This window comes from Mus caroli, chromosome 4, assembly GCF_900094665.2.
Source record: "Mus caroli chromosome 4, CAROLI_EIJ_v1.1, whole genome shotgun sequence".
NCBI lineage: Eukaryota > Metazoa > Chordata > Mammalia > Rodentia > Muridae > Mus > Mus caroli.
The window spans coordinates 68,009,566-68,024,997 of NC_034573.1; positions in this window are offsets into that span (position 1 = coordinate 68,009,566).

Below are 15,432 nucleotides of genomic sequence, written 5' to 3' on the forward strand. Positions count from 1 at the left end.
TCCTCTCCTCTCCTCTCCTCTCCTCCCCTCCCCTCCCCTCCACTCTTCTTTTCTTTTTTCTTTTCTTTTCGTTTTTCTTTTCTTTTCGTTTTTCTTTTCTTTTCGTTTTTCTTTTCTTTCTTTTCTTTTCTTTTCTTTTCTTTTCTTTTCTTCTCTTATTGGTTATTTTATTTATTTACATTTCAAGTGTTATCCCCCTTTCCAGTTTCCCCTCCACAAGCCCCCATCCCCTCTCCTGCCTCTATGAGGGTGCTCCCCCACCCACCTACCCACTCCTGCCTCAGTGCCCTAGCATTCCCCTACCCAGAGTCATTGAGCTTCCATAGGACCAAGGGCCTCCCCTCACACTGATGCCTGCTAAGGCAAGCCTCTGCTACATATCCAGCTGGAGCCATGGTCTCCCAATGTGTACTCTTTGCTTGGTGGTTTAGTTCCTGGGAGCTTTTGGGGGAAAACCCCTTCAGCTGCTACAGTCCTTGCCCTAACTTCTCCACTGGGGTTCCTATGCTCAGTCTGATGTTTAGCTGTGTATATCTGCATGTGTATTGATCAAGCTCTAGCAGAGCCACTCAAGGGACAGCTATAATCAGACTCCTATCAGTAAGCACTTAGCATTAGCAGTAGTCTCTGGGTTTGGTGTCTACAAATGGGATAGATACCTAGGTGGGGCAGTCTCTGAATGGCCTTTCCTTCAGTCTCTGCTCCACTCTTTGTTTCTCCATTTCCTTTTGACAGGAGGAATTCTGGATTAATATTTTTGAGGTGAGTGGGTGACCCCATTCCTCAACTGGATGCTGTGCTGATCCACTGGATATGGTCTCTATAGGTTCTCTCTCCTCTTTGTTGGGTATTTGGGCTAATTTCCTCCCTGTTGGAGGCACCTCTTCTGTTCTGGGCACCTAGAACTTTCTAGAACACCCAGTTCTCCCTCTCCCACTGCTACACATCTACTTTATTTTCCTGACCCTCTGTACTTCTTCCCTATCTCCTCTCATATCTGAACTGGTTCCTCTTTTTCCCTCTCCCTTGTCTTGCCCTCCCAGATCCCCCTCTGCCTCTAGTTCCTGGACATTATATTCTTCCTCTTTCTGAGTAGTACTGAAGCATCCACACTTTGGTGTGTTCTTCTTTCTTCTTGGGTTTCATATGGTCTGTGAGTAGTATAATGAGTATTACGAGCTTCTTTTTGGCTAATATCCACTTATCAGTGTGTATATACTAAGGTGTGTGTGTGTGTGTGTGTGTGTGTGTGTGTGTGTGTGTGTGTGTGTGTGTGTGTGTGTGTGTGTGTTTGTGTGTGTGTGTGTGACTGGGTTACCTCACTCAGGATGATATTTTCAAGTTCCATCAATTTGCTTGTGAATTTCATGAAATCATTGTTTTGAATAGCTAAGTAGTACTCCATTGTGTAAATGTATCACAGATTCTGTATCCATTCCTCTGTTTAGGGACATTTAGGCTGTTTCCAACTTCTGGCTATTATAAATAAGGCTGCTATGAACATCTATTTCTTTCATTAGTCTCATTAAAATTGTATTATTGTTATTACTATCATTATTATTACAGCTTTAAGGCAATCTTTCAATATAGATCATTTTGCCCTGAAATTTACTATGCAACTTAGGTTAGTTCAATGTATGATTCTACCTTAACCTCCCAAAGAGGGTGCTATGATTACAGATGAGTGCTACCATATCCACTTCAAAACTGTCTTATCATGCAAATGCAATAATGTTTTGGTGTTAATTATTTTGATTCTGCAGTAATCCAAATCATAAGAAAATTATTTGTAAATGATAATGTTTGCAGTATTACATGTAAATACCAGTGCATCATGCCTCATGTTAGTCAACTACCACTGTGTTTTGATATTCTTTCAGGAATCTGATTAGAACAATCAATCACCCCAAAGACTTGTTTTTAACATTATTTTTTATAGATGGGAACTCTAAAAGGTGTAGTCAAGAGGTTGATAAACTTCCTTTATAAAATATCTGTTAGTAAATCATTTCCTTTTTGGTCATAATAATTCCTATTGAAGACTGTGTTTGTTTACAGTCCATATGCAATATGTTTATAAGATATAAGACAGATCTTCTAAGATGGAACTCTCTGAAAAAAAAAAAACAAAGTTTAAAGAATCCATCTCTGGTTGACTAATGAACAGAACTGTTTTCCATTAAAAGTATTTATAAAAATAGACAATAGGTTGAATATAGTTCCTAGATTCTTTGCTATTTTCTTGTCATCTACTGATTATTTTTCCATTTGCTGTTTGTATTTCCTGACTGGTATATGAAAAAGGTTATTTTATAGACAAGCAAGCTAAAGCTAAAAAGTATTAATTGACTTTCCTATAACCAAGTCACACTGAATTGGTTCCAAACCTACTGTAGTGCCTAGTTTGCTGTTACTATACTACAGTTGATAACTTATCCATCTTACTGCAGATGGTAACAGACCAGTGTTGAATCCAGTAGTCTGCTTCCCTAGTAGAACACAGGCTACTATTAAAGGACTCCTAGCAAAGACCAAAATTTTAACCCATCAAAAATGAAAAGAGCTACATTGTCCATGTGGTCTTCTCTATGACTTATACTTTCAATTTATTTCAAGGAATAAAAAGGCTCCCCTTTCTCATTTTTGGCAAACCAAAATCTTTAGGTTGCCCAGCTGTCTGGGTTTGCTAACAAGACATTGTTTTTTCACAGGTCATTTGTTCTCTAACCTGGGCAATCTCTGAGCCCATTTCTACCAAAGACACTTCTTCCCCAAGGCCACTTCTGTACAGGCTAAAAGGGCCTCTGAATTCAACACTGTTTACTAGTGTGTTCTTTGAAGTGTGACAACTGAAATCAGATGAGGTCAAGCAGAAATTCTCACAGCTGTTATAAAACATTGCTAATTGCACTACAAGCTGAATGGAAAAAACAGTGCTACAATCTTAAACTGGTAATTGCTTTGATTCAGGTTTCTGAACCTAAACTGGTGTTTCCTGTGTCCAAATGAAGGTACATGGAAAAAAAATCAAAATACCAAATATCACAACACTAACAATAGTGAAACCTATAGAATTCATTTGTACCATAAACATCTTCCTGATTACTAAAATTCAGTGTCTCAGTCTAACATGTTATTAAAAACAAATAAAATGAAGACTTGAATTCTTCTGGAATTCTTTATATCATGGTAAGAAATATTGAAAAGAAAAAATTCACCTGCAAAGACTTTCTCTTAACTATATATTTAAAGCTTTCATAAACACTGCAATAAAGTGAGATTCATTGTCAGTTACGTACAAACACCAGCCTGATCTCACTTATCATCCAGATGACTGAGCTGCTGCTCAGAGGAAACAGTATGACAGTCAGGAATTTATACATCATCTCTTCAAAAAAATCTTCCTGCAAGGTAATAAATGCTTTGTTATACATTTAGATCTAATAGCCAATATGCAATTTTAAGAAAAAGGAAAAAAAATGTGGTTGAAATAGGTCATACTGGGAAATTCTATTTGCACGACAGTCAGTTGTTGCAGTTCAGCTTTGTTAGAAACTCCTTTCCCCATTAAGCATAGCTTGTCAGAAACCCTATACCAGGGGAATACAATTTCAGGAGGGTGTCCAAATCATTACTGCATATTCCTCAGAACAGATTCTTGGTTCTGGAAACCATAAGTGATTTGTGACAGTGTTCATGACATTTGAAAGTAAAATTATTCAAGCGAGATTTTTAATGAAGGATGTGTGATAAGGGCGTCTGAGTCAAACCTTCTGCTTCTCAGTCCTGGTTTTTCCCTACCATGTTTTTATTTACAAATTGAGAAGTCCTGTTCAACTTGATGCTTGCATGAACATCTTTGATTGTAATATTACTTTTTAAAGCCCCAAATACCATAGTCATGAAAATGACAAAGCAATTTTAAAAAGAAAATGTATTGGTCAAAAGCAAACTAGATGTGATTTCCATTTCACCTGTCATGCTTTTAACTTTGAAGGTAAAATAAAAGAGACATGTGAAGAAATCAGATTACAATGGAAAAGAGGATAGAACAAAAAGAGGAGAATATCTAAAATGCACCAAATACAGAGGTCACCAACTTCATTCTGCACTCTTACATGCAACATAAAGCCAAATTCAGGATATTCTAACCCCAGAGCCTCACTTTCCCTTCATGATACCTGTTGCTTCTTGTTAATGTCTGACTGTACACTGTTGTCACATATTTTGACTTCTTAAAGTTTGTTTAGTCTCATTGAGGCAAACATTGACTTAAAAAAAGTAAGAAGTCAGTCTAGCTTGCTCACAGTTATGATAGGAATGTTTCAGTGAGACATGTTTCAGTAAGGACATGTTTGCATTTACTTCTATGCAAAGACATTTTACACAAAGACTGCTAAATGTCTGTTGTGACTTAACCTTCAATCTAGATGTTACCCACCATGGACTCAAGAGGAATGCTAGTCTCAACTCCATGTTCTCTGTTTGTGGAGCCACAACCTCACTGCAAGAGTAAATGGGAAGCAGATAAATTCTAATACCATAAATCCCCAAACTGACAATTTTGCTACAGGGACAATATTGACTTTTGACATACTGACTGCTTACAAAATGGAAGGCAGAACTTTATGATGTGAGATCTCTGAATAAAACAAATCTTAAAGAATCAACCTGTGCATTTTTTAGTATAATACACAAATGGGCACCCCAGTTATAATGGAAATTATTTACATATTCATGAAGTATGGATATCTAGAACTTTAGGAAGTTAAAACAAGTGGCAAAGGTACCTATATTCACAAATATCCAAGAGCCTGGGGAGTGGAAGAAGCCCTGAATAAATGCTTAAAAAAAGAAAGAAAGAAAGAAAGAAAGAAAGAAAGAAAGAAAGAAAGAAAGAAAGAGATTAAGTTTTGAGTGAAAGTGGTTTTATCATTATCTCAACCCTTGGAAATTAGCAAAACCTTCCCTGAACCAGGCTTAAAGAATTACAAAACTGTCTTGTTTGTTAAGCAGACTTAGATAGTATATGAATAAACTGGACACCTTAGCTTCCTCCTCCTGGATATGATGACAGCAACTTGATACTGCTCACTTGCAGAAACATCCTCTGGATCTGTATGTACATGATTAACAGGTGGAGTTCCCTCATTGTCCCCTGACTGTTCATCTTTATCAAAAAGCATATAACCCACCCAATCTCTAATCACAGGGTTTCTGTGTACATGTTTGTATGTCTGCTCTTTCTTCATTTCTGTCACCCCAGTCAATTTCCCAGGACACAGCCTTCCAAGACACAAAGGGTTACTTATTCACTATATCCTGGGTTGTACTTATCCTGCTTTAACTGCAAGTGCCCCCTTAAAGTGATCAAAAGTGTACATATTTGGAAGCTAAGCTATATGGGCAACCTGAGGACTGGAATTAAAGGACACTACAAATAAAAGGAAAGCAAGCATTTAATATTTTTATCACCTTATCAATTTATTTGCTTGGGAATAAAATTCCATAGCAGATAACAGTTAGCCACGTGGCATATTTAGGAGTACATTTGGGTAAGAATAAACCACTAGAGTCATTGTGCAGCTGAACTATTTGTGATTCATGGGCATTCCTTTGGAGGTGTGAACCCAAAGACAGTACCAACAACAGATAAAAGTACTGCTTCTAACAAAAGAGTACCAACAACAGATCAAAGTACTGCTTCTAACAAAATTTAAATTACAGTATCAAATTGAAGTGAACAGGAGAATTATTTTAAATTATATGTTTGGGGTGTGTGTGTGTGTGTGTGTGTGTGTGTGTGTGTGTGTGTGTGTAGTGAGAGTTTTATAAGGATCAATCATGTAGTAGAGAGAATTAGGGACTGGTGTAAAGAGAATTTGCTGGTAATAAAGTTGGAGACGGATTTATAAATTTCAGGAAAAACAGATACCTCTATAATCAAAAGCTACACTGAAAGGAAACAAAGGCTAAAATAGTCTTCATTGTAAGTTTATTTCTGAAAATGATTAGAACTTTTAAAAAGAATCTGATTAGTCTCTTTAGAATCTTGTTTTTAAAAATACTGTTTGTTAAAATGTAGAATAACCAATTTGGTGAACTATTATCAGAGAAGTGGGGAGGGAGCCTGTTAGAAATCAAATGTAATTGTAGGAACCACAGGGGTAGGTGATGTAGGTGATTTGACATTGGCCTGCAGATCTGGAGATCTGTATTTGGTTTTTGTTTTGTTTTGTTTTGTTTTGTTTTGTTTTGTTTTGTTTTGTTTTGTTTTGTTTTGTTTTTTCGAGACAGGGTTTCTCTGTATAGCCCTGGCTGTCCTGGAACTCACTTTGCAGATCAGGCTGGCCTCAAACTCAGAAATCTGCCTGCCTTTGCCTCCCAGGTGCTGGGATTAAAGGTGTGTGCCACCACACTCAGCTCCTGGATTTGGTTCTTTACTGCTGAAATCATATTATGTCCTCTTGTTTCACTCTATACTACAAAAATATATGTTTTAGTTTGTTGTAATTTGTTTTGTTTGTTTTGCATTTAACCTGTGTCTTGCCCTGTAGGATCCCATTTCACAGGTATCTTTGAACTCTATCTTGAGGATGGAGATTACTGCGAACATAAGTAAACACATGATCATCACGGTCTGTCCTCCACCACCCATGCATACAAACTGATACTTGGACTATTCCTGGAGATGAAAAAGTAAGACTACTAAAGCTGTTAACTGAGACTGTAAGGACACATGGGCATATTAAATCCATATCAGGAAAGAAGGGCCAAGGAATAATTGGGGCAAACCACACCAAGTACCCCATAAAGAGATAGATACCTAGTACAGTGTGTACTGTGATGGTAATGGCCCAGTACGTCATCTCACCACATAGTGGGTGAGTTGAGGAGTGACAGGAATAAATTTCTTTGCTATCTCTGGAAAGTCATCTCATCTCAGTCACTATTGTTGATGTAGTCTATACTATGGTTTATTTTGTTTTCTAGCCTGGATCTGCTGTCCATCCATTTACCCCTTCCTTCATCTTGACCCAGTCCTGTCTGCAGTTAATGGGGCTCGTATATCTATATCTACCCTCACACCTGGAATACCAGCAACACTACTGCTCTTCACATTGCTTTTTCTCTGCAACTTGGTTTTTATTTGTCACATCACCCTGTTCATACAAATGCTATTTACATCTCTATTTGCCTGATTATGAGCCCCTTTGAAACTTCTTGCCTCTTTTATCATTTATAGTCACTCTACAACCAACCTACATATACACATGTTTGTGTGTGTGACATACAAATGCATCTTTACTTAACTTGTTTTGAGATATATGTTTCATGAGTTAATATTAGGAGTTGAGATTGGAATTGAAGAACATGTGTTTACCTCAGCTAAAATCACAACGGAAAAGCAGAATATCTGGAGTATTGCTTCTAGTAAAACATTTTGATATTTAATACAGTTTGACACTGTGGTAAAGCAAAAATATGTTCCACAAAGTGTCTGACATAACATGGTCTTGACAGCCCCATGAAGATCAAAATTAGCCAAGTGTGGTGGCCCACACCTTTAATCCCAGCACTTGGGAGTCAGAGGCAGGCAAATTTCTGAGTTCGAGGCCAATCTGGTCTACAGAGTGAGTTCCAGGACAGCCAGGAATACACAGAGAAACCCTGTCTCGAAAAAACAAACAAACAAACAAACAAACAAACAAACAAACAAACAAACCAAAAAAAAGAAAGATCAAAATTTTAAAAATAGCTATGGTCAGTAATGGTCTGGAGAAATCTATGTTTCTGGGCTATTTTTCTTCAGGAAATAATTATATCAATATCATATTTAATAGGCAATCAATCCATACATACACACATATATGAATATAATGCATATATATACATATATGTATGTGTTGTGTATGTGTGTGTTTTGTGTGTAGAAAAATGTATGTATTTTGTATGGAACAGGAATTCTGGGAAAGAAATAGAATAAATGTATATACAGAATACCGATCTTGTAGAATGAAATGAGATCAATTATGTGAGAAATATTCAAAGTATATCACTTATTAAACTTCTGAAGATAACCTTCTGTGAAGAAGAGTTTACTATGAAGTGATTAAAATTTGGGAATTCCAGAGAAAAGAGAAATTAATAGTATAATATACTAAATAATATGAAAATAGTAGAAGATTAGAGAAATCTTGTGACAGTGCATTTAAAGTAGATGAAAAAAGAATAAATCTTATAATAAAAACATATCCAGAAACAAAATATAACTTTCAAAAGTAGAAAAATTTAGGAATATAAATACAATATGGGGAATGCCAAGCTCCCCTGACAAGTCTGCAATGCCAGGCAGAACACCAGTTTTCTGCCACCTCTCTGCCCACCTTCATCAGAAATGCAGATCCTGAACTAAACAGGTCAGCTTCCCTTTCCCCATCAATCTTCCATGCTTCCTGATTCCCATCGGGGACTCTAAGCTGCCCTAAATAGTGTGCTATCCCTGGCAGACCTCCATTCTCCTATTCCCTTTTTATCTACCGTTGTTGGATCTGTGGTCACTGAAACAAAGAGACCTATGGATTCTGACCCATACAGTCCAAGGGTACCCATCAGAGACTTGCCATACCAAAACCATCGAAGTTAATCTCCCTCTCAATACATAGTACAGTAGGAACATCCAATGACCAAAGACATCCAGAGGCTGAAGGCCCTTGGAAGAACAAAATCAACAAAAGTCTCAGCAATATGATGCGTTCAGAACACAGCTACCCTACTACAACAACTTCTGGATATCCTAACAAAACCCAAAGTTCGAACTCCACCCTGTGGCAGACCGGTCACTCCAACCTTCCAGAGACAACCTGATTCCCAGGAGGTCTTTCATAACCAGGCTCACAGGTGAGACTCCCACCCCAACACCTGTCCTACCTGGGACACAGGGAGAACCCAGTAGACCTGGGACCTCTCTGCCCTGCCGCGACACATCTTCCATTTAGTCTGCAACACTGCCAGGGGACCATCAGGTGCGGTAGCCCCCCTCCCACACCCAGAGACAGCCTGTATCCCAGGAGATCTTCCATAGCCAGCTTCAGAGCAGGCCTGTACTAACTAAGGACACAGGAGTCCCTCTTAAACAGAGACAGCACTGTTTGCTTCCCAAAGGCCTGCTCTTTTTTTTTTTTTAAATTGGCCATTTTATTTACTTACATTTCAAATGTTGTCCCACTTCCCGATTTCTTCTGCAAACTCCCTATCCTATCACCCCACAAGTATATATATATATATGTGTGTGTGTGTGTGTGTGTGTGTGTGTGTGTGTGTGTGTGTGTGTGTGTGTGTGAAGATGGTTTTCAGATAGTATACAAGCTAAACCAGGACATATCAAGTGTAGAATTATAAGACTTTTAAAGCTAGGATAGATGGTAGAGTACTTTGTTTAATTGACAAAATTGACTGTGTGTTAAGTGTATCTTATACATTATAAATTGCAGAATGGTAATAATTGTGCTCAATTTATATCTGAGAGAACAGAACCTTTAAATTGGACAAAAAGGGGGGAAATGTTGTGAATTGCTGTTTGTATGTTCTGCTCCCTCAAGAGGTACATGTACTGAGGTGAGGTAAGGTGAAATCTTAATTGATCAGAGAAAGCTAGAACCTGTGATTGGTCAGTAGAAGAAAAAGGCAGAGTTGAACGATTAGAGAAGGGACAGAGAGAGATGGAGAGATGAGATGAAGGACAGAGAGAGGATGGAGGAAAAGGAAGATAAACTAGAACCATGTGGCCTGGACAAGCCACCAGTAGGGATTTCATAGACCTGCAATAGAGTAATGTAGGGGGCATTTGCCTGATCTAGATGTGCACCTTCTACTTATATCAAGTGAGTTGTGTGTTCTTTGCGCAGCTACTTTGTGGTTGGAGATTTACCATTATAAATCTGGCTGGTATATTAAAGTCTCTAGTGTTATCATTTTATGGGACTAAGGGGATCTGAGCTAGTGGTAACTGGGTTTCTGTACCAGCTACCCACAGGGCGTGGATGTCCTGGGAAGTGCGAGTGGCTTTGCAGCAAGCTGGCCATGGGGGCTGCTGAGACACCCGATGCCAGAGATTAGCTGGATTTAGCATTTTAAAAAAAATAAAACCCTACTATATATACATACATATACATACATATACATATCTATCTACCTACCTATCTATCTATCTATCTCCACTTATTTATTTCTATGTATATCTTTATCATCTATAGCAGTCTCTATCTGTCATTTATCTATCTCTGTCTCTATCTCTATCATCTCTATCTCTGTCTCTGTCTCTATCTCTACATATCTTCTGTGAAGAAGTTACTGTTTTGTGGTCTGTGAGAAGGATTAGTTTTTTTTGCTACAAAACATTGTTTCTTCAGGTGGAGAGGAATCATTTAGATGAGACTAAGTAATTCTTTGTGGCTTGCACTATCAGCAAATATAGCCTGACTCAATTACACATGACTTAATTAGGTTATTACCTAACAATTGCCTATACAGATCTAAAGGCTATTCAAGTTTCTGAGATTACCAAATTTATTTGGTGTATATGATAAATTTAACTCTATGTGTCTACTTTGCTACCTCTATGTCTTTTCCTCAATTGCCAGTGCTCTGTTCTCTTAGCATCCACTGGTTCATGATAGAAGGTCCCTTCTTCCATTAATACACAATTGTTCGATGGTTAATCTCACAGTTTGTTTCTTAAGAAGCTGAAAAGAATTGACTGTGTTTGTACTTGTTATTTGGTTATATATGGACATTTTCAATTTCCTGAAGATCCAGTCAAAAGGAAAGAGCTCTTGAGGGGCTATGCAGTGTAGGAATCTCTTCTCTACTGAGCACAACACTTCAACTCCTTTGTGGGATCAGCCAGGCTGACCACCTGTCTAAGAACTTCAAGAGTCAGTCAAGCACAAGTGTTTGCATCAAGCTATTTTTGCATTCATTTGTTTATTTTCACTTCTGTTTGTTGAAAGAGAGATGCTAGGTTTCCATGACAATGAGTTCCTTGTAGGGAAATGAACTCTTGTAATAATTGTGGCTTCCTCATTTCCAATTACTCTCCAAAACGTTAAGACATACAGAGAACCTTTCTTTGCTTCAAAACAAAACAAACAAGAAAATCTAAAGAAAGTTTCAAAATGTGTACATGTACCTATGACCTTGTCATTACTTTCTTTTTCACTTTTGGCTAATTGATTTGGAGTTGTATGTATGACCAAGCATGTTTCATACCACATAACTCTAGAGCATGTGACAAGGAAAATAAGTCACAACCTTCTTAACAGGACTTGCTCATCTTTGCAGTGCTTTGAATCAGATCTTAATTTAAGGACATAAATTAAAATAATTGGATAATACATCTAGAAAAGACATAATATTGTGACAGATAAATAAATTGAAAATGATCTTACAGTACTTTGAAATAAATAGCCAAAGAAACTTGTGGGTAGAATAGATGGAAGTAGAAGCTTTTGCTGTCATTTGGAATTGTGAACATTGAACAGAGGTTCAACATACATATTCTATATGAGACTTACTAGCGTATTTGGCATAAAGAAAAATTCTGGCTAAATGTCAGCTACTATATATAATTTCCTTTGCTTTATAGATTAAAACTGAAGAACTATTTCTTGATCTCACTACCATAATGAAGCTGGCACTTTGAGATGATGGCTGGAGGAAATAGAAGAGTTAGAAAACAGAGAACATTCTAATTTCTCTTTTTTCATTCAGTATTCTATTTATAGTTCTTTAATATATTTTTGAAAAGTATTTCACCTTTACTGGTACTTTTTCATTATAAGAGGAGACTTTTAGCTGCATTTAAAAGTAGATCTACCAGAAGTATTGTTTAATCATATAATGTTCTTCCCACTAAGAGTTTTTTTACAATAAAGTAGGGGCTATTTTCCTCTTTTTGTTTATAAAGTCAATAAAGATTTGTGTCAGCTTTAACCTAATGATATTTATGCAAAATATAAATTTTATGTAATATTCTGAAATGAATTTCCTCTAAGAAGAAAAATTTAACAGATTACTCAGTTGGAATTACCAGGTTCAGTTTCCATCAAATGTTCTCTGCCATGGACAAAGTGCCTGTCATCAGAAGCCTTGAAGAACATAATGAAAACCCATTGGGATAATCACAATTAAAGTTCTCAAATGGTTTTAAATTTGTGTCCTGTATGCTTTTAGAGGGACTAAGACAAACCTGACTTTCAGATACATCTCTGTGCAGATCTAGGCATTGACGATAAGAATTTTTAACTTTTATGACCAACCTTTGAGTTCTTTCAAAGCAAAGTTCAGATATATTGACTTTAAAAAGAGGCAGGTGACAAGCAGAAGGTCTAGTAGGGAGGTGAAACTTTCACTTTTCAAATGATTGAGCTCATTCTTTACTCTTCTCATTTCCAAACTGCAAGGTTTGCTCACAAGGTGAAAATGAATCCTCAAGTTATTCTGGTTTCAAGGTTACAATGTTTCCACTTGTCTTTGGCTACTTTTAGAGAATCTGTGGAGACTACATACATGCTTCACAGACAATCATTCTGAAAGGAAGCATGCAGGTGTGTGCTTGCGGGTGCAGATACACACACACACACACACACACACACACACACACGATGTGAGTAACCACACTGGAACTCTCTTTTATTTGCTAATCTATTCATCAATTCATCATCTATCTGTTTGTCTATCTATATATTATCTATCTATCTATCATCTATCTATCTATCTATCTATCTAACATCTATCATCTTTTCTAGTCTTTCTTTCATTAGTTTCCATATCCCTTTATATATACTTTGAGTGCAGTTGCAGTTTCCCCTTTCACCTCTTCTCCAAGTCCCTCCCTCCCAACTCTCTTATGCCTGTCCTTATGCACTCCTTATCTGTTTCTATTCAGAAAAGTGCAAGTGTAACATGGTTATCAACCAAACAGGGCATATCAAGTTGTAGTAAGACCAGGCACCTCCTTTCATATTAAGGCTGGACTAGGCAACCCAGAATGAGGAAAAATGTCCACCAAGGGGCTGAAAGCTTTTATGCATAACACATTTAAGTATAGATATACATTTTTGACATTATTGTTTTTCCCCTTTAAAGAACCTTTATGTGATTCTTTTCTAGGAAACCGTACATTCTATACTACTTAGGTTCTTTAATTTGTTTGTCACCAAATACCTGATATCAAACTTTCTGACCTTAAAGGTTTTGTTAGTAGGAGTTTGCAAATGGAGATATAAAAACCAAGTAGAGAATTGGGCTGAATCTCAGTCTTATAAGTAATTAAGGGAAGCGTTTGTGAATATTTTAGGGAAGTAATAGAAAGGAAACCATGAAAAGATTTTGATATTAAATACCAACAACTTTTAACTGGAAAATAATACTCATTATTTCTTTCAATAAACTGCATTTTTTCATAGGCTCATGAGGGCTTTAACATTCTTCCATTCATCTTTCTTCCGGGAACATGCTGGGCAGGACTGACAGTGACAGAGCATTCTGAATCTCAGGGAACATCTCCAAAGCCACCAAGGTTAACGACAGAGCCAACACATTCCTATTCTCCTATCTTTGTTGCTACTGCTTTCATTGTAAACTAATCTTAAAAAGTTAATGTCAGAGTGGTATCTACACAGTGGAGAGAAATGGTGATAAGGCAATGGATGTTACATGTTATCTAAGCAAAGCTAAACAATTCAAGCCCAAATTATCCATTTCATAGCCTCAGTAATTGAAATTAGCTGGGTGCTGAGCACATTGCTTTGTATACTTGAGTTAATTTATTTGTTGTGAACACTTTTAAGATAGAATTTACCCAACCTCTTAAGCCAACTAATACTTATTGAGTTAATATGTGCAAGGTGCTACAAGTAAAGCAATGAGACAGATTTGGATCTTTCTCTCAACAGTTCATAATTGGAAAGAAAAATAGATTTGTTAAAATATCATCTAAATACTACCTGATAGGGAAATACACAGAGTTAATACACAAACTAATATTGGGTATTTTGGTCATTTGTAGAGAGAAAAAAATTGGAGAGTTTCCTAAGGAATGGCTAAGATGAAACATGTATGATGTCTAAGAATTCTTTTAGGAAAATGAGGCGAACAAAGAAAATTCTCACCATGCTAGTTTGTCCCAATCTGTGGGTGGAACGGAGCAGAATATCACTCGGGATTTGGTAAGACTTAAGATGCCTGAGCCGTAAGCAATAAAGATTATGATCTTTGTGTCTAGTGCTGAATTCTATTTTAGTGATAAAATAATCTAACTGCAGGTGGCCTAGAATATTCCATTAGGAGGCTACTCGATATTGTTTTAAAAGTTGTATCCATTGTTTTACAAATGCAAGAAAATACAGTATTAGTGTCTTAGGTAAAGCGATATAGTTTAACTTATTCTCCCCAAAAAAGGAAAATAAAATTATATTGGGAATAGAAGAGGTAAAAGATAGAAGTTAAAACATTTTTAGGGCATATATTATTTTTAAGAAATGTTTTTCTATTCTACTGAGATGGTGGGACTGAGGCTGTTATCTGGATGAAATAATAGAAGATTCCTAATTTCTCATAAAGTAACTATTCTCAAAAATCTTAACCCAGTTTCTATTTTACTGGATCATATCTTAAAGCCTATGTTTGTATTGTTTCCTAGGAAGAAATATAAAGAATAAATAAAAAGCTTTCCAGATGGTTCCAACTAAAGCTGGCATGAATTTTATGGGCAGAGACTATACTGTTTCTTGATATGTTTTCATTTGTTAGTACATTAAGGATAATAACTGTTGGTACTCTTGGCAGACTTCCCAGATTCCTCCTATATTTTAACAATCACAGCAATTATAACAATACTTGACATGAATGGAATGTGGATATTAATACTTATTTTCAGACCACCCTCTACAATTTCTCCTTTCCACAAAGCATATAACTACTTGTACACAGGATATGCTTAGAGTGGTTTCTCATGAAATGACCATGCCATAGTGAAGTAGTTAAACAAACATTTAACTTATTTATTTTCTCACCTAAAATCTCTGTACTCCATTATGGAAAAATGTTGGTTTTCTTTATCTATTTTTGAAAACTATCAGCTTCTGTAATATGGCCCTAAGAAAACTTCTGATAACCCACAAGAGAAAAGAAGGGGAAAGAATATTTGAAATGTCTGTGACATGGAATTATTATTTTAGAATTCTCAGGTTCTACAATCAGCAGAATAGTAGAAAAATGAACCATGCTCTCTTGTACTAGATGCATAGCATTACTGACCTACAGGTTAAGCACATGCATGACATTTTAATCCCCACAGGAAATTCATAATTTTTGCATTTCCATTTTTAACAAAATATACCCTACCAAGATTGACAATGCCATTATCAC